This window comes from Amborella trichopoda, chromosome 4 (assembly GCF_054954075.1).
Source record: "Amborella trichopoda isolate Santa Cruz 75 chromosome 4, AtrichopodaSantaCruz75HAP2 v2.0, whole genome shotgun sequence".
NCBI lineage: Eukaryota > Viridiplantae > Streptophyta > Magnoliopsida > Amborellales > Amborellaceae > Amborella > Amborella trichopoda.
The window spans coordinates 56,783,556-56,806,923 of NC_142339.1; the positions used below are offsets into that span (position 1 = coordinate 56,783,556).

At 35.1% G+C, this 23,368-nt stretch overlaps 1 protein-coding gene across 7 annotated transcripts in view; it reads right to left on the reverse strand.

The window, feature by feature from the left end:
* LOC18422390 (uncharacterized) overlaps window positions 1-23,368 on the reverse strand; it is a 30,387-nt gene that overhangs the window by 699 nt on the left and 6,320 nt on the right. Inside the window, exons 3-4 of one of the 7 annotated variants that reach the window (XR_016054985.1) lie at window positions 7,629-7,826; window positions 345-1,435 (exon numbers count right to left, since the gene is read on the reverse strand). The exons of 1 other annotated variant lie outside the window; for it this stretch is intronic. The gene's annotated coding sequence lies outside the window, so the exon portion shown is untranslated. Of the gene's footprint in view, window positions 1-344; window positions 1,441-7,628; window positions 7,827-16,065; window positions 22,731-23,368 lie in introns of those variants that run through there. 5 more of the 7 variants (XR_016054986.1, XR_016054988.1, XR_016054984.1 and 2 more) reach the window with 5 other exon arrangements.

Consider the following 23,368-nt stretch of genomic DNA (forward strand, 5'->3'; position numbering starts at 1 on the left):
CATACATGACAATGTTATTATGTAGGTCTCATTTGATTGTTTCAAAGTTCCTTCCCCTGCTGTTGAGTTAGACATTCATATGGCAAATAGAGCTAACCACCACGCTACTAATGGCCACCATCCTATCAATCAACCATTTGATTTCTAATCCAACGGTTGGGAAAGAAGCTCCCACGCAACCAAATACAAGGGACCTCCCACCTAATTTACATTATAATTTTTATATAATAAGCCAGGAAAATCATCTTTCTTATAAAACGAGAAATTTATCAAAATACACATCACATTTTAACTACTTAACAATTTACCCTTTTTCTACTATTCCAAATCATAATCATGTGAAATTTTATAGGAATTTTGAAATTAACTTAAGATCATATGAGTAAAATGTTAAATAGTTGATCTTATAGGTGCATTATGACAAATTTCCCTCATTATAAAAGGAAAGGATTGGAATGGTATACTCAAAATACTAAGCCTAATTTGAACTCAAAAGAGAAGCCAGCCTACTAAAGATCTTCCAGGGATGGCACAGTCCTGATCCTAATGGCTATAACTGCCTTTTCCTTAGCTTTCCAGATTTGCAAACCCTAACCAAGGCTTAAATCTGCATGATTACTTCATATTTATGGCCTAAAGTGGCTTCTCCTTGCTGCCTAGTAGAAATTCCAATAACCTTTACCGTCGCACTCTTGATGAGGGTTTTGCTCGAGCAGTCGGTCAATTAAAGTTGACCTCCACGCATGATGCTCCTTGGTCACCGATAGTTCTCGTCGAGGTTCTCTTTTGTTGTTTTTCAACTTTACGGCAAGTTGGTAAGTGCCACCCACTCGCCAAAAAGAATCAAAGTTTAACTTTATCTCAAACGGGAAGACGAAGCCGGCTAAATAACAACCAATGTACTATTTCTCAGTCTCGCTCGGGTCATTCCAGGTCATGAGCGGGCAGAACTACATATGGACGTATTCGATACCTTGATGGAGATGAAATAGCACCTCATTGTTATCAGTAGGGAGGAATTTTGGAGGGACGTGCCTTTCATCCTGTCCCATGAACAAATATTATCTTTCATATGCCTTTGTTCTGTTAGGACTTGCTTCTACCAAATTAAAGAACGTCCTTTCCATTTCAAACTCACAAAGTTAACATTCTATCTTCTGGCTCACCTTCCATACAAAAATAGTTCAATGCTTTCCAACCGATATAGGAATCATCAGGTTGCAATCAGCTATGGGAATCTGTTCAACATGAACTCCATGATCCTGACTTTGTTCCAAGTCCGTTACACGACAATCCTCAATTCGATTCACCTCTGTTCCCGAAGAAGATTCTTTGAATTCCCAACTCCATTGTCCTGTCCACCCTCTTCAAACGGGAAAGAACGGGTTCATGGCCATGCTTTGAACCATGAAACTTGAGTTTTCGTGCACTATGCCTGTGCTTCTCGACACAATAGAAAATGTGTTAGTTGATCTATTTGTTGTTGGAGACATGCCCTGCTGGTCCTCATATTCATCTACAATCACGCCTAAGGCTGCCATTGAACTGTAATGATCTACTTGGTGTAGGGAATAATCAAGGGTCACCTAAATCAACTTGTTCCGAGACTAAAAATAATGTAAACCAACATTAGAGTAAAACTCTCTCTCTAAACGCAGTCAATGCTAGTGGGATAACATAAAGTCGAAACGAAATGGAAGTAAGAGTTCAATAAGAAAATGAACAATGAATAATGAATAAGCAAATAATCCGACAGGAATCCTTCAACATAACAAGATCACAACTAAGAAGAAGCTCAACAGTTCTAAATTCAAACCTCATAAAGCAAAAATTTGTCTTCCCACAAAACCTTGATTTAAAACCCTCCAAACTTCCTCTTCAATTTGTTTTTTTTTTTTTGCTGAATCAGCTTAATGTGGGTTTTTTTTTTCTCTCGTGCAGAAAGAAGCCAACCCATGCAAACCCCAAAACCAATACAACACTTCCCAAAATTCATGCTTCTAATGCTTGAAAACAACTTTGAAAACATCAACTTGATATTTAATGAAATATATATAATATTTTTAAAATATGCCCCTTTCAAAATATAATGACTTATGGTCTCATTAAGGGTATCACCCTTGATAGAATGGAATGGCGGACCAAGATTCGTGTGGTGATCCCAAATAGTTTTGATAAGACTCAAATGATGATAATTTCCAAACTAAGCATGTACCTACATATCAAAATTCCTAGAACTAACCAAGAATCATGCATCAATATTAATGTTTTGTATTTTCACCATGACCCAATGTGAAGTCCATATGACAGTTTTCATCAGGGGTTGCACTAGGAAGTTTCATCAAGGGTCACAGTAGAGGGAAGTTTCAAAACAAAATACAATAATAGTTGTGGATTGGGATTAAGCATAAACATGAACCAGCTAGGAAACAAGAGCATTTGCTCATCCCCATCCTAATTTTTAGATGGAATTTTCGATGAGAGGTTGGCAGAATCTAGGAGACTCTTTATTATTTAGGAAAGATATTTAAAAGTTTAAAGGCTCTAAACAGGCAAATGAGGTCACGTCTCAAAAATTCACTAGAAGATGTTGTTTTGATGCTGAGAAACCCTCAATTCGATCATCTCAACCTCAAGATGTATTGACATGCATCTTCCACCAGGGCGAGGAAGCGGGGAGTCAGGGACCTTTAAGTCGCTTCTCGCACCGACCCAGGAAAGAACCTGGGAGCCGGACTGTGAGTCTTGACTCATAAGGAGTGTAGGGAGGAAAACTTGAGTAGTTCGCTTCCCTGGGACAGTCACGAATGTGGGGATAAGAAAGTTCCCGACCCAGATGAACGGGTTGAATAACCCAGATGTCATAGAATGTAATACAGAAAGTAAAAAGTGATACTGAGTAAACAAGAGCGAACCGATGAAGGGGTAATAAAGTCCCCAGTAAAGTCACCAGGCTGGTTAGGTGCCTCGATCTCGTCTCCACGGATCTAGTTGATTGGGTGACATGTGTCTCGGGTTCGGAAGGCCCGGGACCTAAGATCGCTCTCTCGAGAACCACATTAACAAAACAAGGGCAGGTGTCCAACTAGTGAGAGAGGAATTTTGAATGTGAGGTGGGGACCAACCTCACCTGGGTCCGTGACTTACTCGGGCTGACTCGCATGGGCGCCCACTTAGATCACGATGGAAAGCCTCCAGCTGGTTCGAAATCGCCTCCATTGACCTGCAATCTCCTTGTTTTCTGCACAACACTACTATGGTTAATTTGCATGACAAGTGGGCCGAAAGACCCACCCTTGTCTTAGGGCAATGCACCTTCGTATGGATGAAAAGGTGAGAAATTAGGGTGATGAAGTGGAACGTTCAAATAAAGGTCGAAAAGAGAAGAGAACTTGATGAAGGGACGAGACTAGCATGATAGTCGGATAGTAACCGACTCGGATTGGTAGCAAGACGGGCATGGTATTTAGGACCAACACGACGATAATACTACCCGAAATCGAGGCCAATATAACTGTCCTAATCTGGTGTGGCAGCAAGACGGACATGGTACTCAGAACCAGCACGACGACAATATTGCTCGACAGCCAGACTGTTATGGCGGTACTAGACTAAGTCAACCTTCAGTCAAGTGAGAACAGGAGAGTGTGAAGAGAAGGCGCGAGACGGCGAAGAGATGGGGTCCCGACGGCGCTAGGTGTTGCCACCCACAACTGTGGAGTAACAGTGTCGTGACCCTTGGACAGCGCTAGACACTACTGCTCACGGTTAGAGGGTGAGTAGTGAACTACAAGCGGTGTTGGGCATCGTCGTTGGCAACACGAGAAGGCAGCACACCCCTATGTGGGTGGCGATAGTCTCTTGTGAAGTAGATGACGATAGTTCTTTTCAATGCGTACGGCGATAAGCGTTGGATGCAAGAGAACCTGCGGACGACGAAGGGCACTGAACGTATGAAAGAGGCTTGCGGATGGCAATAGGCACCGAGCGCACGAAGGAAGCTCGCAGACGACGATAGACATCGAGCGTGCGAAAGAAGCTCGTAGACAGTGATAAGTGTTGTCGTGACCTCTCCTGGGTGGTGATAGGCATCGCCGTCTTTGATAAGCACGCAACAAGGGGAGTCCCCTACGGGCGGCAATAAGTTTCACCTTCTGTGCTCTTCACTAAGACGTCGAGGACACATCTATGGGTGGAGATGAGCAACGCGTCTGCGAGCCTCGCTGAGAGACAGAGATGGACGAATAGTGGGGAAAGAAGCTCGCGTATAGTGCTGCCATCGCCATGCGCGACCTGTGAACCCACAGGAGGGGGAAAAAAAAAGAAAGAGGCATGCACGACACTACCACTGTCGTGCATGGCCTCTGAGGGAGGCTCAGACGAAGAAGAAGAAGAAGAAAAAGAAGAGAGAGAAGAAGAAAGGGAAAAAGACAAGAGAGAGAAAGATTTACCTTGAGTTTGGGTACCGATCCAAAAGTTTCTCTCCTTCCTCTCTCTCTCCAAATGTGACCCAACAATAGGCAAGATGAAAATTTTATTAAGCAAGTGAAGGGTTCTTTGTACAATGGTAGTACGTGGTATATATATAGTTGTGCCCAAACATTGGTGGATTGACAAAAAGTAAACCTAATTGCTGGAAATTAAAATTTAATTGAATTAAAAGAAATTAGAAAATGGGGTGCAAAATGATAGATTTGCCCCTTCCTAACAATTTTTGAAATTTCAAGACAATCCCTGTGCTGCCCTAAGACGTGCATGATTTTTCATGGATGATCCCGGGTTGTTCTGATACCCATTTGATTGAAAGATGATTGTTTTCTTATAGGGCTCGGCATGACGATCAATTTGATACCAACTTCGAACCATGGATCATGTCTCTTCAAGTGTTCAATAGATTTGTTTGATCTACACTTTTTTTTAATTTTTAAATTTATATTTAGAGATGAAAATAAATTTCAAGCCATCACAAAGATTTATGATACTAAAACAAAAACAATATGTTTCGGCATTATTTGAAGGTTGCGCCTACTTTGATTGTTAAGGGCCTCGGCCTTATACGAACCACACCGTTTAAATTCTTATTGCTTAAATCAATGTCCAAATATTAGGAATATTTGGATCGTCTAGAGCTGAAATATATCAGTGGCTATATTGTGGTTTGAAATGCGAAAATAAATTATCGAAAATTTATCAAATTACCCAATATAGATGAAGTAATAACATTCTGCGTATTTGCAACTATTCAAAGACAAGACCATGCATTTTTCCATGGGTATTTTGAAATTAAATTAAAAGATATGAGAAAAGTGTTAAGTTATTCATCCCCCGAAAAAAATAATCTATTATGCGAAATAAAGAGAAAATAAGTTGAGAAAAAAGTGTAATGCTTTGGTCAATGTCGGAAAATTTGGTACATACATTTATCACTTTTCCGTATGGTATTTTTGTAATTCTAGTACTACTTAAGAGGTCAATCTTGTGTCAGTTTTGAGAGGATATCTTTCTTAACAGGAGCTATTTTTGAGAGACATCTCTATGCTCTGCATTCCAAGTCATGTAGAACATGAAACAGACAAATATTCAATTTAAACTTTATTGGACTCCTCTTTTTTCCTTGTAGCCTACAATAAAATTAAACTCCCGAGCATTTAAAAACTTCAATATAGGTATGAAATGTCTCTCATTTTGATGGTTAACAATTTCTCATTGTGATTGTGCGAATATGTACAAAATGTGTAATGACAAATTTAACAAGAGAGCACAAGAGGGGGAAACGAGTATAAACCTACTTAACATAAGACACCTTCGTCTCATGTTTTCGATATGTGTCAACACATCAAGGACATGACACTTGTGTTTGACACTTTAGAAACTTAGACATTTATTTTTAACCACTTGTTGAAATGTCACAATAAAAGTACTTGAATACCATATAAAATCCTACCTCCCCCTTCTCTAAATGATATACAGATGTGCCATCTCTAAAAGACCAATTTTGAAGTTGACACGTCTAGCATTCATATCTAAGACACTAATTCATGTCCTAATGTCTTTGTAACTACAGAGATTGGGGTGAGATTCAATCTTAAGATTGAATCTCAACAACAAAGGGAATGGTGCAGATTATATTGGGGATAGATAAATGAATATAGATGATTGTGGTGGCCCTTGTAACTATTTTATTTGATTCCATGCCACCAAAGGACAAACAAGCGGGTGAAGATTATAGTTTTGAAATAATACTAACATTTCTTTTTTTTTTTTGAGAAAGTTAACCTGAAATATTACCAACATTATAAGGGACTTAGTAGCTCCTTCAAGCATAAAATAACCTATTTCCAGGCAGTTTATTTATCGCCATATGTGGGCATAATATAATTTAGTATTAATTAAAAAGTTACAAGTTTCAAAGAAGCACAATGATTACATGAATACATAATAAATAATTTACAGATATACAATCTTATATAATACTTATATGTGATATCTAATGTTGAGCACATATATTACGCTCCCATGGGAGCATAGTCTACTTCTAGTACCTTGGTCAGATGACCTATTTGGGAGGATTTTTTTCAATCTGAAATTTTGGTGACAACCATAGAATTACTAGATAATTACTCAAAATATATTTTGACATTAAATTTTTCTACCACTTAGATCTCACCCTCTAAAATTTGGACGGTTTCTATTCAATCTTGAGACATTATTTTATTCAAAAGCTTAAATGGTGCAATTACGAAATTTTGTTATTCAGGTTAATCTATGGGTGTTTTTGTTTTAGAATAAGGTTAATCTATGTGTTAAAGAGGTGACATCCGCAAAATTTGGGATCCTAGACTAATCGTAAAACGGGTTTTACTAGAGGGAGTAAATGAATAATATACTCCCGAGGGAGTAGAATATATTTTAGCTCCAATGTTAATGACATATGCTCAATTATATTTTCAGTTTCTTATAAGTATTGGTTTCAACAATGAGTTTCTAGCCTGCATTAGTTCCAATACTACTAAAGAGGAAATATGTTACAAAAACAGATATGTAATAGAGTTTTAGTTTCCTATAGACATGGAATCGACAATGAGTTTCTAGCCTGCATTGGTTCTCCAATACCACTGGAGAGGAAATATATTACAAAGACATAAATATTCGTGTTAGCATCTGACACAGATACAAGTGTCAAAAATGTCAACCCCAAAATTAGCCTTTCAGACACAACACGTCAATATATCATTTAAATAGAGGGGGCCTATAACTTTAAGTGACACTAAAGTACTTTTGAAATGAAATTACAACAAAAGAAGTTAACAAAAACATCTAAATTTCTAAAGTGTCAAACACAAGTATCGTGTCTTTAATATATCGGCACACACCAAAAAAACATAGACACGTGTTCATGTGACACAGGAGAGGAGTTTCAAGTAAACTACAAACAAAACTTCCCATAGTCCTAGATTGTGCCTCGGAGACAAATAAGAACTGATATATACTACTATACTAGTCATCTACACAAGTTTCAAATGGGGCAAGGCGTTTGGCAAGATAATTCAGAATTTCAGATATGTAAATCCCTTGAGCCCCTAGAAAATATGGAAGACATTCCCATACTGAAATCACAATGAACTTACCGTTCAAAGCTGCCTCCATGACTAGAAGTACCAGAGCAATCGAACAAACAAGTTTTGATTTGATCCTAATAACACCCATAGGTTGGTCGAAATATCATGAACACAACTGAGAGACAGTTCTGATGTGGACTCTCTCTCTCTCTCTCTCTCTCTCTCTCTCTCTCTCTGCCTTACACTATGCCAAACAAATCCACCACGCTGCAAGATAAAAAGAGAATAAGCTGAGAAGAAAGTGTGTAAAATTCATGAATACTTTGTTATTATCACTTTTTCCTATATTTGCCATACAATATGTCCAGAAGTTTTTTATAATAACTATTCTTTATGGTGTGTTTGTAATTATAGAATTGGTCATAAAATTTAAGAGGTCAGTTTTGCATCAGTTTGATAGGATATCTATTTTAACAGGATCAATCTTTGAGAAAGATTATATACTTAACAGTTCATATTTCAAGTCATTTAGAACATAAAATAGATGAGAAAACTATTCCATCCAAACTTTGCTAGGCTCCTTTTTTCCCCTTGCAGCCTCCAATACAGTCAAATTCCAGTAGCTACGCATTTAAAATCTTACTTATACATATAAATAGGGAAAGTCTCCTGTCCACATGATGTAGACAGTGGAAGGGCACACAAGCCGTTTCCAATGGTTCAAATTAGACATTGTCACATCCAACAGCCACAAAAGAATTTTATTTTTTATTTTTTATGTTTTATTTAAAAATGATATTTATTTAAACTTTTGGTTAGATGTATTTTTACATAATGCACCATAAAAAACAACAAAAAAATATTTTAACCAAAAATTGACAAAAATAACCTTAATTAGGGGTATTTTGATCGACTTTTTGTTTAAAATATTTTTTATTATTTTTATTTGCTGCTCCATATATAAATACATGCATAACCCAAATTTGAGATAAATATTTTTAAAAATAAAATTAAAAATAAAATGTGAAATCCTTTTTGGGCCATTGGATAATACTAGCTTCAATTTGAATCTTTAAATGGTGCTCGTGTATCCTTCAAGAATCCATAGCATGGGATGTTATACTATTTCTCCAATTGATTAACAATTTCGCATTGGATTGTGTGAAATGCACAAGAATGTGTAGAGCTGGATTCAATTAAAAAAAAAAAAACCAGAGAGAGAGCACAGGTGAGGGAAACAAGGGTACAAACCGATGTGACATAAGACATAGTTGTCTATTGTTTGTAGGGCATGTCGACACACCAAGGACACGACACTCATGTCTGACACTTTAGAAACTTAGACACTTCTTTTTAAACCTCTCGGTTTGAAATGTTATTACAAAAGCACTTAATGTCACATAAAATAATACCTCAACCCCTTTCAAAATGATGTATTGACATGTCAGATCTAAAAAGCCAATTTGATATTAGCATTTATAACACTCATATCCATGTCAAATGCTGACACACGTCTCTATATCTTTGATTAAATCTCAACAAAATAATGAAGTCACGAAGGGAATGTTACAGATTATATTGGAAACTAAGTAATGAATATAGATCACGTCTCCCACTGTCGAACCAAGGATTCAGCCAATTTATTGGATTCTCTCTATATAAAACATAGCTCATGATTATAGTTTTGAAATATCACTAAAATAATAGGAATCAAAGTAATAGTAAACAGCACATTTCTGGACATTTTTATTGTAGCAATTTTTTTTTGAATAAATGTGGTGCAATATAATTTAATACACATCAAACAGTCACAAGTTTTAAAGAAGTACAGTGTACACACACAAGCAGAATACATAATTTATAGATGTTTTTATGTAACATGCATATGTAATATACTAGTGAATTTACATGCATTGCATGTATTAGATCAATTTAAATATGTATAAGACAAAAAATTTGAATAGAGATGACACGTTTCTCTAAAATAGAATTAAAGACTGACACTATTAAAGAGGAATATTTAAAAGTGATAAAAAAAACGTAGGATCCAATCCATTCAGGTATTAATATTTTCATATAAATGTAATTAATAAAATATAATTATAGAAAACCATCATTGTTGTATAATGATAGTTTTCAAAATAATGTAATAATTATATTATTATATAATTCATAGCGAACTAATAAAAAATAACTATAATCCACTATAATATTATAATTTATTATATTATAACATGCATATGTAATATACTAGTAAATTTGCGTGCGTTGCATTTAGTAGATCAATTTAAATATGTATGAGATAAAAATCTGAATAAATATGAGATGTTTCCCTTGGATGGAATTAAAGAAAGACGCTATTAAAGTGGAATATTCAAAAAAATATAAAAAAAAAATTAGAGCCCAATCCATTAGGTGTTAATGTTTTCATATATACGTAACTTGTAATATATAATTATACAAAATATCATTGTTGTATAATGACAGTTTCACAGTTATGCAATAATTATAATATTATATAATCCATAGTAAACTAATACAACATAATTATAATTTATTGTAGTGCTACAATTTCTTAATATTATATTATTGAAATTTTTGAAAAAATATTATATTATTGAAATTCATATATCATTATATATTATCATTACTATATCATTACAAAAATATTATATAACAATAATAATCTATTTTAAAAATATCATTATAATTTAATCCAACTATATAGCTAGAATAATGCAATTCATACTATAAATATAATTATATAATTAAATTATTAATACAAATATAATTATTATATTAACAATATTTAAGAATTTAATTGATATGTAAGTGTGTGTGCACATGAGTGTGCATGTCTCATTATATAATTACAATATATTAGTAATATTTATTATAATTACCTCATGCTTCGATCTCCCATAAATTCTAGTAATTTATAATTATTTTATTAATAATATTCATGGGTCAGCATTGAGCCCGTACTTCTTTGTCTTAATTATGAATGACTTAACTAAGCACATGTAGGATGAGGTACCTCGGCGCATGTTTTTCGCAGATCACATAGTTTCGATCGATGAGACCCGAAACGATGTCAACACAAACTTAGAACTTTGGAGGGATGCTCTAGAAACCAAAGGTTTTAAAATTAGTCATACTAAGAAAAAATATATGGAATGCAAATTTAGTAATAATAAGAGTAGAGACAAGGAAGTAGTTAACATTGACGACCAAGAAGTACAAAAAGACCACACTTTCGATACCTTGGGTCATCATTCCAAGAAAATGGAGAGATTGAAGAAGATGTCGCATAAAGAATTAAAGCTAATAGGCGAAATGGAAATGTGTAACTGAAATTTTATGTGATTGCTACATACCAATGAAGCTTTCTATAGGACAATTGTGAGACCAGCTTTGCTTTATGGGGAGGAATGTTGGGAGGACAAAAAATAATATACCCATAAAATGAGTGTAGTGGGACGGATGAGTGACAAGACAAGAAGAGATAGAATCTAAAATGAATCTATTCAGGAAAGTTTAGGTGTGGCACCAATAGGCGATAAGATAAGTCAGAATAGACTTAGGTGGGCTGGCCATGTGTGGTTTAGACCTAGTACAGCACTTTTTAGGAGCTGCTAGTTAGTTCAAGTGGAAAGATTGGAAAGGGTAATAAGTAGACGCAAAAGAACATGGTTGGAAGTAGTCAAAATAGATATGGGGAATTATGGCCTTACTGAGAGTATGGCCTTAAATAGAGCAAAATGGCATACCAGGATTCATGTAACCGACCCCAATTAATTGGGAAAAGGTTATGATGATGATGATGATTAATAATATTCAAGAATTTATTGATATATAAGTGTGTGCTTACATGTGTGTATATTTCATTATATAATTAAAAAATGTTAATAACATTTATCTGAATCAACTTGTGTTTCGCTCTCCTTAAGATCTAGTCATTTATTGATAACATATTTAGGTTTTATCGATACACATTTTCTTTATCATCTTTTAGGAAACAAACGAAAAAAATGGAAAGAAGAAATTTGATGTTTGAAATACTTTTATCATAATATTATACAAATCTTTATGTTATGATATTATAAAATTTTATAGTTATTACCATAATGAGAAATTATTATACAGTTATAATAATGGTAATAAGAAATTATTATACAGCCATAATATTCATAATGAGAAATTATATAATTATAATAATGGTAATAAGAAATTGTTATACAGTTATAATATTCATATTTAATATTAATAATAATTATTATTATTATTATTATCATTATAATTATTATCATCATCATCATCATCATCATCATCATCATCATCATCATCATCATCATCATCATCATCATCATCATCATCATAGTAATAATAAACATATAATAATTTATTATTATCTACTTATACATTAGAATATATTTATTTTTACCTTAATATATTTTAACAATATGTATTTCATACACCATATACTTCTTTCCAAAAAAGATAGAATTTGCTTCTTTTTTTTATTGAAAATTTGGAAAGATAGCCCGTATCAAATGCCCTAAACTTCTCTATCAGAACTTCATATGCCCTATATCCTCTCTAGAAATAGGATTCCCCTTTATTTTTGCAACATGTGTCTACCCATTAACTGTGTTTAAAAATGTAGCATAGATACAGATAATGTTTACCATGTAGCTTGCATAATTAGATAAAAATGGATAACAAGAGAAAACATGAGAACCAGAAATGAGTGGTACGACATTAGGTAAGGCACGAGGATGATAGCCACAACATTGACAGATGCTTAATTAGAGTTTCAGTTTCTTATACACATGGGTTCCACAATGAGTTTCTAGCTAGGTAATATGTAATAAAGACCCAAATATGTCTCAGCATTAGACTCGAATATAAGCATCAAAAACACTAGCACCAAAATTAGATTTTCAGACATAACACATCAGTACTTCATTCAACTAAAAGAGGGAAGTGAGATTTTAGGTGACAATAAAATAATTTTAATACGAGAACTTCAACAAAAGAGGTTAAAAAGAAGTGCCAAAATTTCTAAAGTGTTAAGACACAAGTATCATGTTCGTAGTGTGTCAGCACACCCCAAAAAGCATAGACACGCTTGTCCATCTTCCATAGGAAAGGAGTTTCCAGTGAACTGCACACTTTCCATAGTAGTAGATTGTGCCTTCAAAAAGAATGCAAGCCAATACGTTCTACTAGTCGTCAATACAAGTTTCAAATTGAGCAGACCATTTGGCAAAATCATGGTAATTCAGATATGTAAATCCCTTAAGCCCCTCAAAAAAATTTTAAGGCATCCCATTATTGAATCACAATGAGGTTGACCTTCAATGCCGCCTGAACTACCCAAAAAAACCAAACAAACAACTCCTAATTTGGTCCTAGAACACCGATAGGTTGGTAGAAATACCACGAACACCTGATTTGCGACAAGCTTATCATGCATATCTGCCCTGTGTATGGGATGATCCAATCAACAGTGGTTCACGAGTCTAAGCTATCCTATCAGCATGCCCAACTATCAAGTTGGAGAGAGAGAGAATCCACATCAGAATCAGAAATGCAGTAACCATTGACTCCTGCCTCTCTCTCTCTCTCTCTCTCTCTCTCTCTCTCTCTCTCTCTCTCTCTCTCTCTCTCTCTCAAAACTAGACTATGCCAATAAAAAAGAAAAATCCACAATGCAAGATGAAAAGACAACAGGTTGAGAAGAATGCATGGTAAAAATTCATGAATACTTTGGTCAGTGTTGGAAAATTGGGGACATACATTTATTTTTTCTATGCTTACAAAATAATATGTTCAAGAACTTTTTCTATTATAATCATTCTATCCAGTGTTTTTGTAATTCTAGTATTGGTTATAAAGTTTGAGAAGTTTTGTATCAGTTTGCGAGGATATCTATGTTAACAGGATCAGTTTTTAAGAGAGATCTATATACTTCATATTTCACATCTAGAACAAAAAACGGATGAGTAAACTATTCAATTCAAATTTTGCTAGACTTGCCTTTTTCCTTTGCAGCATGCAATACAATCAGATTCCTGAGCATTTAAAATCTTAATTATAGTTATGAAATAGTCTCTTTGATGATGATTAACAATTTATCATCGTGATTGTGTGCAAAAATGTACACAAATGTGTAAAGATGAATTCAATAAGGAAAGAAAAGAGAGTGCAGGTGGCAGGGACAAGTGTACAGACTTATGTAACATAAGACACGCTTGTCCATTATTTTTGGCACATGTCGACACACCAAGGACATGACACATGTGTTTGACACTTTAGAAACTTAGACACTTCTTCTTAAACCTATCATGCTGAAATGTCGACACTTCTTCTTAATATCACATCAAATCCCACTCTTCCCTTTCTCTAAAGATGTACATAAGTATCACCTCTAAAAAGCCAATTTTTTAGATTAGCATTTATAACACTTGAATCCATGTCAGACACAGACACATATCTTCGTGTCTTTGTAACATAACTACAGACATTAGGGTGAGATTGAATCTCAACAAAATAATTAAGTCACATAAGGGATGGCGCAAACTACATTGGACATTTAGTAATGAACATTGATGATCATCAAAAAAACAATGACCATGTTGCCCCCTATCGAGCTGAGTAGACCATTTTATTCAGTCTCTCTCCTTATATACCCAAAGGACAAACAAATGTGTGAACATCCTCATGATTACAGTTTTGAAATATTACTAACATTATACGACTGAAATATTAGTAGCTTCTTCAAGCACTATTGCTTATTCAGGACATCTTATTTACAGCAGTTTGTGGTGTCATATAATTTAGTACGAATTAAATAGTTTAGTTTAAGGAAGCATGTTTGCATGCATCCATAATAAATAATTTATAGATATCCATTTTTATATAACATGTGTATGTAATATATAATGTGCATCACATAATTTGCATATTTAGAAAAACAAAGGATAAAAAGAGAACAAAATGACTACAAGGTTTGCATGCATACATAATGTACAGTTTATATGTATGCATTTTTGTATAACATGTATATGTAATTAGATAATATGTATCATGTCATAAGAATATATAGAAAAACAAAGGATAGAAAGAGAAAAAAAAAGAAGCCAAAAATTAACGTCTAAACCACTAGGTATGGCATGAGGATGATAGTCATAAAATTGACATGCTCAATTAGAATTTCTGTTTCTTATAGACATGGTTCAACAGTGAGTTCCCACCTGACATATGTTTTCATTACTAGTACAGACGGTATATTTTACAAAGACAAGGATATGTTTGTCAACATCAACATAGATACGAGCATCAGAAATGTCAACCTTAAGATTAACCTTTCAAACACGATAGGTTCATACATTACCCAGAGAAAACGGGAGGTGGAACATTAGGTAGCATTAAAGTATTTTTACAATGAGATTTCAACAAAAATGTCAACAAGAAATGCCGAAAGTCTATAAGTATCGGAAACCAGTATCGTGTCCTTGGTATATCAACACGTGCCAAAAAGCATAGAAACGTGTTCATGTTACATAGGAGAGGAGATACTAGTAAAATACAAAAGTAGTTCCCATAGCCCTAGAATGTGCCTTGAAAATGAATGTAAACCTATAAACCTATACGTAGTAGTCTTCAATACAAGTTTTCAATGAGGCAGGTCCTTTGGCAAAATCTTGATAATTCAGATATGTAAATCCCTTAAGGCCCACAAAAAAATTGAAAGACATCCCCATCCTGAAATCATATGAACTTGCCAATTAAAGTTGCCTCCAAGTCTATTAGGTAACCCAAGCAATCAACCAAATATGTTCTCATTTGGCCCTAGAACACCCATAGGTTGGTCGAAAAATCATGTAACACCTCTGAGGTAATACAGACGTGGTTGTGCATATTGGCCTTGTGTACAGGATGATTCAATCAGTGAGTCCATGCTCGGTTGGTCGAAAAATCATGTAACACCTCTGAGGTAATACAGAGGTGGTTGTGCATATTGGCCTTGTGTACAGGACGATTCAATCAGTGAGTCCATGCTCAGTTATCAGCATGACCAAAGGATCAAGTGTTAGAGAAAGAGAGAGATTCCAAAACAGAAAGATCAGTAATGCAGTAGCCATGGCCTCCTGTCCTGCTCTCTCTCATTCTCTGTCTCTCTCTCTCTCTGAATTAGACTACACCAAAAAAAAAAAAAAACCGAAAAGAAAATCCACCATGCAAGATGAAAGAGAGTAAGTTGAGAAGAAAGTGTGGAAAACATTCATGAATACTTTGGGCAAAGTCAGAAATTATGGAACATACATTTATTTTTTAAAAATGTTTGACAAGGAACGCCCCATGAAATTTTGGGACATACAGTTCTTTTTAAAAAATGTTCGTAAAATAATCTCAGAATTTTTTTTCTGTTATAACTATTATATATGTGTTTTTGTAATTCTAGTATTGTTTATAAAATTGGAGACATCAGTTTCTTACATTTTGTAGGATATCCATTTTAATAGGATCTGTTTCTTGAGAGAGATCTTTACACTTCATATCTCCGGTCATTTAGAACATAAAACAGATGAGTATTCGATCCAAACTTTGCTAGACCCCTATTTTTCCCTTGCAACCTCCAATACAATTAACTTCCAGAATTGAGCAGTTAAAATCTTAATTTTAGTTATGAAATATTTCTCTAGTTTCGATTGTTAACACTTTCGCACTGATTTGTGCATGAAAATGTACAAGAATGTACTTTAAGATAAACACAATAAGGAAAGAAAAGATATTGCAGACTAGAGGAACAAGAGGTAGCCAATGTAACATATGACACGTTTGTCCATTATTTTTGGCACATATCGACACACCAAGACACAACACACCATATTTGACACGTTAGATACATAGACACATCTTTCAAACCTCTCTTGTTGAAATGTCACAATAAAAAAACTTAAATGTCAAATAAAATCCCATCTCCCTCCTTCTCTAAATAACGTACAAACGTGTCGTTCCTAAAAAGCTAATTTTGAGGTTCGTATTTCTGACTATCCGTATCAAACGGTGACCCACATCTTGGTGTCTTTGCAACATAGGTATACATATTGTCAAATGATTAAATCTCAACAAAATAATGCGTCACTTAGGGGATGGTACAGGTTGCATTGGAGACTTGAGTAATGAATACAAATTATCTGATCGCCCATTGTCGAGCTAAGGAGCAACCATTTTATTTGATTCTCTCCATATATGCTCAAAGGACACAGATTTTTTAACATAACTCATGATTATAGTTTTGAAATATCACTAATATTACTAGCTTCTTAGAAAACAAGATAGCCTATTTCCAGATAATTTATTTACAGCAATTTGTGTTATATCATTTTAATACGCATTGAACAGTTAAAAAGTTCAAAAGAAGTACAATGTTTACATGCATACATAAAAACATAATTCAAAGATAATTGTTTTTATATAACATGTGTATGTAATATGCAATATTATCATGTAATTTGCGTACTTAGAAGGATAGACGATAACAAGAGAAAACAAGGAAGCCATAAATGAGCGAGTACGACATTAGGTACGGCATGAGAATGATAGTCACAATATTGGCATATACTCATTAAGAGTTTCAGCTTCTTATAAGCAGTCTTGACAATGAGTTTCTAGCATACATGGCTTATTAGTGCTACTAGCGAGGAACTATGTTACGAGGACACGGATATATTTGTCAGCATCTGACACAGATACGAGTGTCAAAAATACCAACCTCAAAATTGACCTTTCAGACACGACACATCAGTACATTATTCATAGAAAAGAGGAGGTGAGATTTTAGGTGACACTAAAATATTTCTATATTCTATAATAAGATTTCAGACAAAGAGGTTAACAAGTAATATCTAAATTTTCAAATTGTCAAGAATAAGTATCATGTCTTTGGTATGTAGACAAACACCAAAAAGCATAGACATGTCCATGCTACACAGGAGAGGAGTTTCTAAAAAACACTTCTCATGGTCCTAGATTGTGCCTCGAATATGAATCCAAACTGATACGTACCAGTCTTAAATACAAGTTTTCAGTGGGGCAGGTAATTTGGTAAAATCTTGGTAATTCAGATATGTAAATTCCTTAAGACCCTCAAAAAAAAAAAAAAGAAGAAAGATGTCCACATCCTTAAATCACATTTAACTTACCCTTCAAACTTGCCTCCAAGTGAAATAGTACCAGAGAAATCAAACAAGCAAGTCCTAATATATTCCTAGAACACCCATAGGTTGGTCGAAATATCATGAACACCTTTGAGGTAAGACAAGGTTGTGCATACATGCCTTGTGTACAGGATGATTCAATCAACAGCTGTTCAGGAATCTATGCTAAGAAATCAGCACACCCAAGGATTGTGTTGGCGAGAGAGAGAGAGAGAGTCCACATCAGAGAGATCAGTAACGCAGAAACTATGGCCTCCTGACCTTCTATCTAAAGATCAGTTATATCAGTAGTGCAGTAACCATGGCCTCCTGCCCCTCTCTCTCTCTCTCTCATGGTACCATTGCCAACACTGCCTCCCTCTCTCTCTCTCTCTCTCTCTCTCTCTCTCTCTCTCTCTCTCATGGTACCATTGCCAACACTGCCTTTATACATGTTATGGGTTATGACAGGTGTTTTAAGAACCTTGCTGGTTTCTCTAGATTTTATTGACTGCCCCCAACAAGGGACATAGGACAGGAATCACAACACCCCCTCCATTATATCCATTCCACTTGGGAGCTTCTCTCTAGCTTTGCTCAACTTCTCCTCCATCTCTTTAGGGCTTCTAGTTTCAATCGGGTTTGCCTTCTCAAAATGCTTCCTCCCTTTCCTACTTAGTTGATGGCTTTCCACACCGGGAAGAGGTAAACCTGGACGCTCAAAGATGCCTAGAAAGAAACTTCCTATAATCTAAAGAATGTCATGAAGACACCATTCATTTCTTTTTTGAGAAATAAGAAATAGGGGGTGCCCTACGATTATTGTTGCTAAACAACACCATATGCTGCAGCAATCGCGTATGGAACTCCTCAGGCTACTAAATAAACGGGGAGTTCCTAACCGCAAACAATACCATCATGCCAAAACCTAATTTCACAAGGTGCGCATCAAATAAACACTTCCAGATGAAACTTGGACTGATCAGATACAGGTGTAATGGATCCAAATGTATATATAAAATATTATGAACCTAGCAAACTGTCCAGCTATTTCCTACCGCATTTTCGGCCTACCTCTCAACCATTCGATCTTCATGAACAGTTGAGAATGCTTGTTAGTCAATGAAAATTTTTTTTAAAAATCAATTTGGACTGAAAGCTACACCTCATTTGGGTGCACCTAAGAGAAAATAAGAAACAATTCAAAAAAGTAAAATGACTATAATACCCATGCAATATTGCAGCGGTATTTTGATCACTTAGTTTTAAAATTATCTTCTATTATTTTTTAAGGTGCATAGGGGTGAGAAGTAGACAAGCCAAGTTTCACATAAATCTGATGTGCAAGAAAAAAAAAGAATGGAATTCAAATAATAACACACTATGTCAACCATCCAATCAAATATCATACAACTAGTTGTGAGGTGGACTGAAAGTACTGTAGAAAGCGATTTGGAGCTACTAATAGGTCTTTCCATATACAATTGCTACTGAACACTATAGCGTTCAGTAGCTTTTCGATGCATATGTGTGTATCTATGTGTGTTGTGTATGGCGTGTGTGTGTATCATCATCATCTAAGCCTTATCCCAACTTTTTGGGGTCCAGCTTTTATGAATTAGATATTGCAAAAGTTTTTTGCTAGCTGCCACATAAGATAACCCTCTACATTTCTCCGTGGCTTGGGATCGGCATGACCAGTTTGGGATAGGTCATGGTGGAGTTGTATGTATGTATGGAAGAAGCTACTGAACGCTATGGCATTTAGTAGCAATTGGAGCAGTCATAGCTTCAACAATGTCCACTCTACTAAATTTGAATGGATGTTGGGGATGCTTTTTTTTTTCTTTTTCTTTTTTTTTTTTCATAGAGAGACTCTATAGCTTTAGATTCTCTCTCTTCATTGTCCTCTACCAAACCCTTCTCCCTCTCTCCTCTGCACTTTCCCTTTCCGTATCTCCAGTCCACTTTCCCTCTCTCCTCAAGCTCTATCTCCTAGCCATCGGAGCATGGATTTCTCTCCCCTCAAGCTATCCTAGCCATTGAAGCATGGATCTCTCTCGCCTCAAGCTCTCCTTGATGTGAAGGACCTCCCCGAGCTCTCTCTCTCTCTCTCTGCGCTTTGTTTTGCACTCTAACTCTCATACTCTATCTCATATATGTCTTTTGTTATTCTTGACTTTTTCTCTCTCTATGAAACAAAAAAAAAACACCCCACCATCCATTAAAATTTGATGAAATGGACGGCGCTTGGAGCCATGAGCTCTGCAATTGCTACCAAACCAAAGGCTACAGCATTCAGTAGCTCTCTCTCTCTCTCTCTCTCTCTCTCTCTCTCTAGTTAGCAAATGCAACCAAACCAACTTGGTCCATGTGAACCCACAAGACATGGCGGGACCAACCAGTTTATCACCGCTATAAACACTACTAGCATGTAGAGAACAAATCCACCCTAGCAAAACTAGGTGTCTAAGGTATACACTCCACTACGCAACAAGAGGACTAAACCACTCAACAAGTTAGCAGATTTTACATGTGCCATTAAGAGAAAAGAAGTTTGCTGATTTTACATGTTTTATGTTTTACTTCATGATTTTCTTTATGTTCACTATTGCTTCTGCTTTTTCACTTTTTCTCCCCTTCAGCTAACAGCCCTTGAGGCAACAACGGCAAACTAACAGCAAACCATTAGCGAAAAGGGAAGTAGAGATCCCCCACTGAGGCTGCTAATTAGTGTCCTTCCCAACCATTAGTTCATCACCTACTATGCATTAGCCAAGCGAATATCATAAAACAGAAGAGCGGATGCTGTTGCTACTTACTAGTCAACTAACAGCTTACCACACATGAATACCATCGTAGTTACTACCCAGTTGATGATGAACAACTTGGGTAACCTACTAGAGATTGAAAGTCTGCTTTTCCCCTACCTCGCTGACTTTTATTGTTCTGGTGCTCCGAGTTATCCTCTTCTTTATTTGGGCTATCGAACTTACTCATCTTTGGCGCCCTTCTACAGTATAGTATCCAATCGCTTCTTCGCACTTTATGTCTTGTTGTCTTCTTCACTCGTTTTTGCAGCTCATCTTTCCTCCTCTTTCAAGTTCTACTTTGTCTCTTCTCTCACCTGTCTCCCGTACATTTCTTATCTACTCTTTCTGATGGTAAAATGCTTTAAAAATGCCATATACCTTTTCACATTCTCGAATGGTCCGCATATCATACTTGTGATAGCTATGCATGTTAGAACATAAACTGAATCAACCTTTTTAAGTAGCGTTAAATTAGCATTTTTATTTTAATTTATTTTTATTTTTTCCTTTTTTATTTTTTTAACCAGTCTTATTTTAGTAAGAAGTGTTTTATTTTTATTTGTGAAAGGGCAAATCCTTCTTCTTCTTTTTTTGAAGGTTTGTATTTTTCTTTCTTTGCATAAAAAATAATAGATACGGGTGACATTTCTTGGTAGGAAGAGATTAGATCAGGTTGTTGGTAAAGATAAAGTTTGGAAAGGATAAGCCATCACATCTTTTTTTTTAGTACGATGATGTTTGGTGGGATGAAAAGGAATACGTACAATGTATGGAAAATAAAATTTTAGTTGAATAAAAAAAAAATTATTTTGTAGACAAAGAGAGAAAGTGAGAGCATGGCTCTTGTTCTTCTTTCTTGTTGATGAGGTGTGACGGAGATCTCAAATCCCCACGTCTGTGCTTTCTTCTTGTTGATTTCTTCTAAGTTTTTTATTTCTCTTTTTTATTTCTCTCCCTAAAACGTAATCATTTTGCCAGTTGTTGGTGCCCGTGAATTTAAACTATGTCTGGTGGTATCACCTAACGCATTTGGAAATTACCAATAGCTAATACCTACAAAATAACCACATTTTAGAGAGAGAAATAAAAAACTAAAAAAAAAACATAAACGTCAGGATTTGAGATTTCCACCTTACACCATTAACAAGAAAATAAGAAAAAAAAAACAAGAGCCATCCTCCCGCTCTCTCTCTTTCTCTTCAGAATAACCTTTGTTTATTCAACCAAAATTTCATCTCTCATATATTGTACATGCTCCTTTATATTTATACATATATATATATATATATAAGAGATAATGAGATCGTCGGGATTTGAAACTTTATCTTTACCAACAACCTCATTATCTCTTATTTATGAAGCAAAGAAAGAAAAATATGGACCGTCCAAAAAAATGAAGGATTTACCCTTCCAAAAATAAAAAATAAAAAACATCTTACTAAAATAAGATTGGTTGAAAAAATAAAGAGTAAGAAAGAAAAATAAATTAAAATTAAAAAATACAAACTTAAACTACTCCTTCCGACTACGATCCGTTAGTTCCAAAAAAATCCAGCTCAATAATCTCGCTCCAAAAAAAATCCAACTCGAAAAACTTGACTGCATCAAATAAAAGGAAATTTTCATATGGGTATAATTTTATTGTTTAGAAAACCCACATGCCGGTATAATTATTGAATCTTTACAAAGTGCATGTGCATAGGCTGATGAAGCAGCTTCAAAGAAATTCGGCATGGTTCTACCTCCTATGCATCTTATGCACCAAGGTTTCGCAGATGACATGGAATAGTGCAACCTATGCAATAGATTCATAAGGCTAAATATGGACCTATGCTAAATGAACTTTTAGACCTCACGTTGATTTTATATTTAACTTCCTATATCACTAATGAAATGGTTATGTTATGGTTATGATGTAATTTTGGAATAACTTAGGACATGGGCTCTCAATATGGATAGAAAATGGTTGCATGACGGACTTTCAGATTAAATGTTTTATGCTCTGTAATTTGTGAATGTTTATCTATGGTATGATTTTTAATAATCGGCAAAACAAAGAGATTAAGAAAGAGGGAGACGGGCTGAAGTGGACACCTTTCCAAATTCGGCCAAAAAGCAATAGCAAGCTTCTCTTCTAAAGATATGCACACCTACAGTTCCACATGGAAATCGTGATAATACTCGATGCATATCCCCAAGCATTGAGGAAAAACAAACTCTTTTCCATAATAATTGTGTAGTTTGGGGAAAAATGTCTTACATTGTTTGCCCTACAAGGATTTGAGATATTATCAACGAATTTCATAATAAATAAATAATTTGATACATTTTCAATAGATTGACATTAATAGAGATTTTGGAATGTAAAAATCCCATATCAAGGATATATTGGAAAGGAAGAAAAAAATAATAAGAATTTCATCATAAGAAACAATATTGAAGTTTGCAATGAAAGTGAGAAGTTAATTGGTATATCTCACAATTAAATGTAGGGTAAAAAATATAAAAAATACCACTGAAGCTCCATGGATTCACATCTTCCAGGCAATCCAAACAGCGGACAGGCATATTCAATGTTTCTTACGAGGTGCTATTCAAGCAGCATACACCCCTATCCCAGGGATAGGCCAATTCCAGGAGAAGCCTATCCCAAGTACAGACCTCTCCAGGCACCCAAACAGGCCCCATAGAGAAACAAGCTTTTTTTGTTTTTTACATCAAGACACAAATTTTAGAAGAACGTTGACACAACTGGAACAAATAGTTGAACAAGTACATCATCCATGCG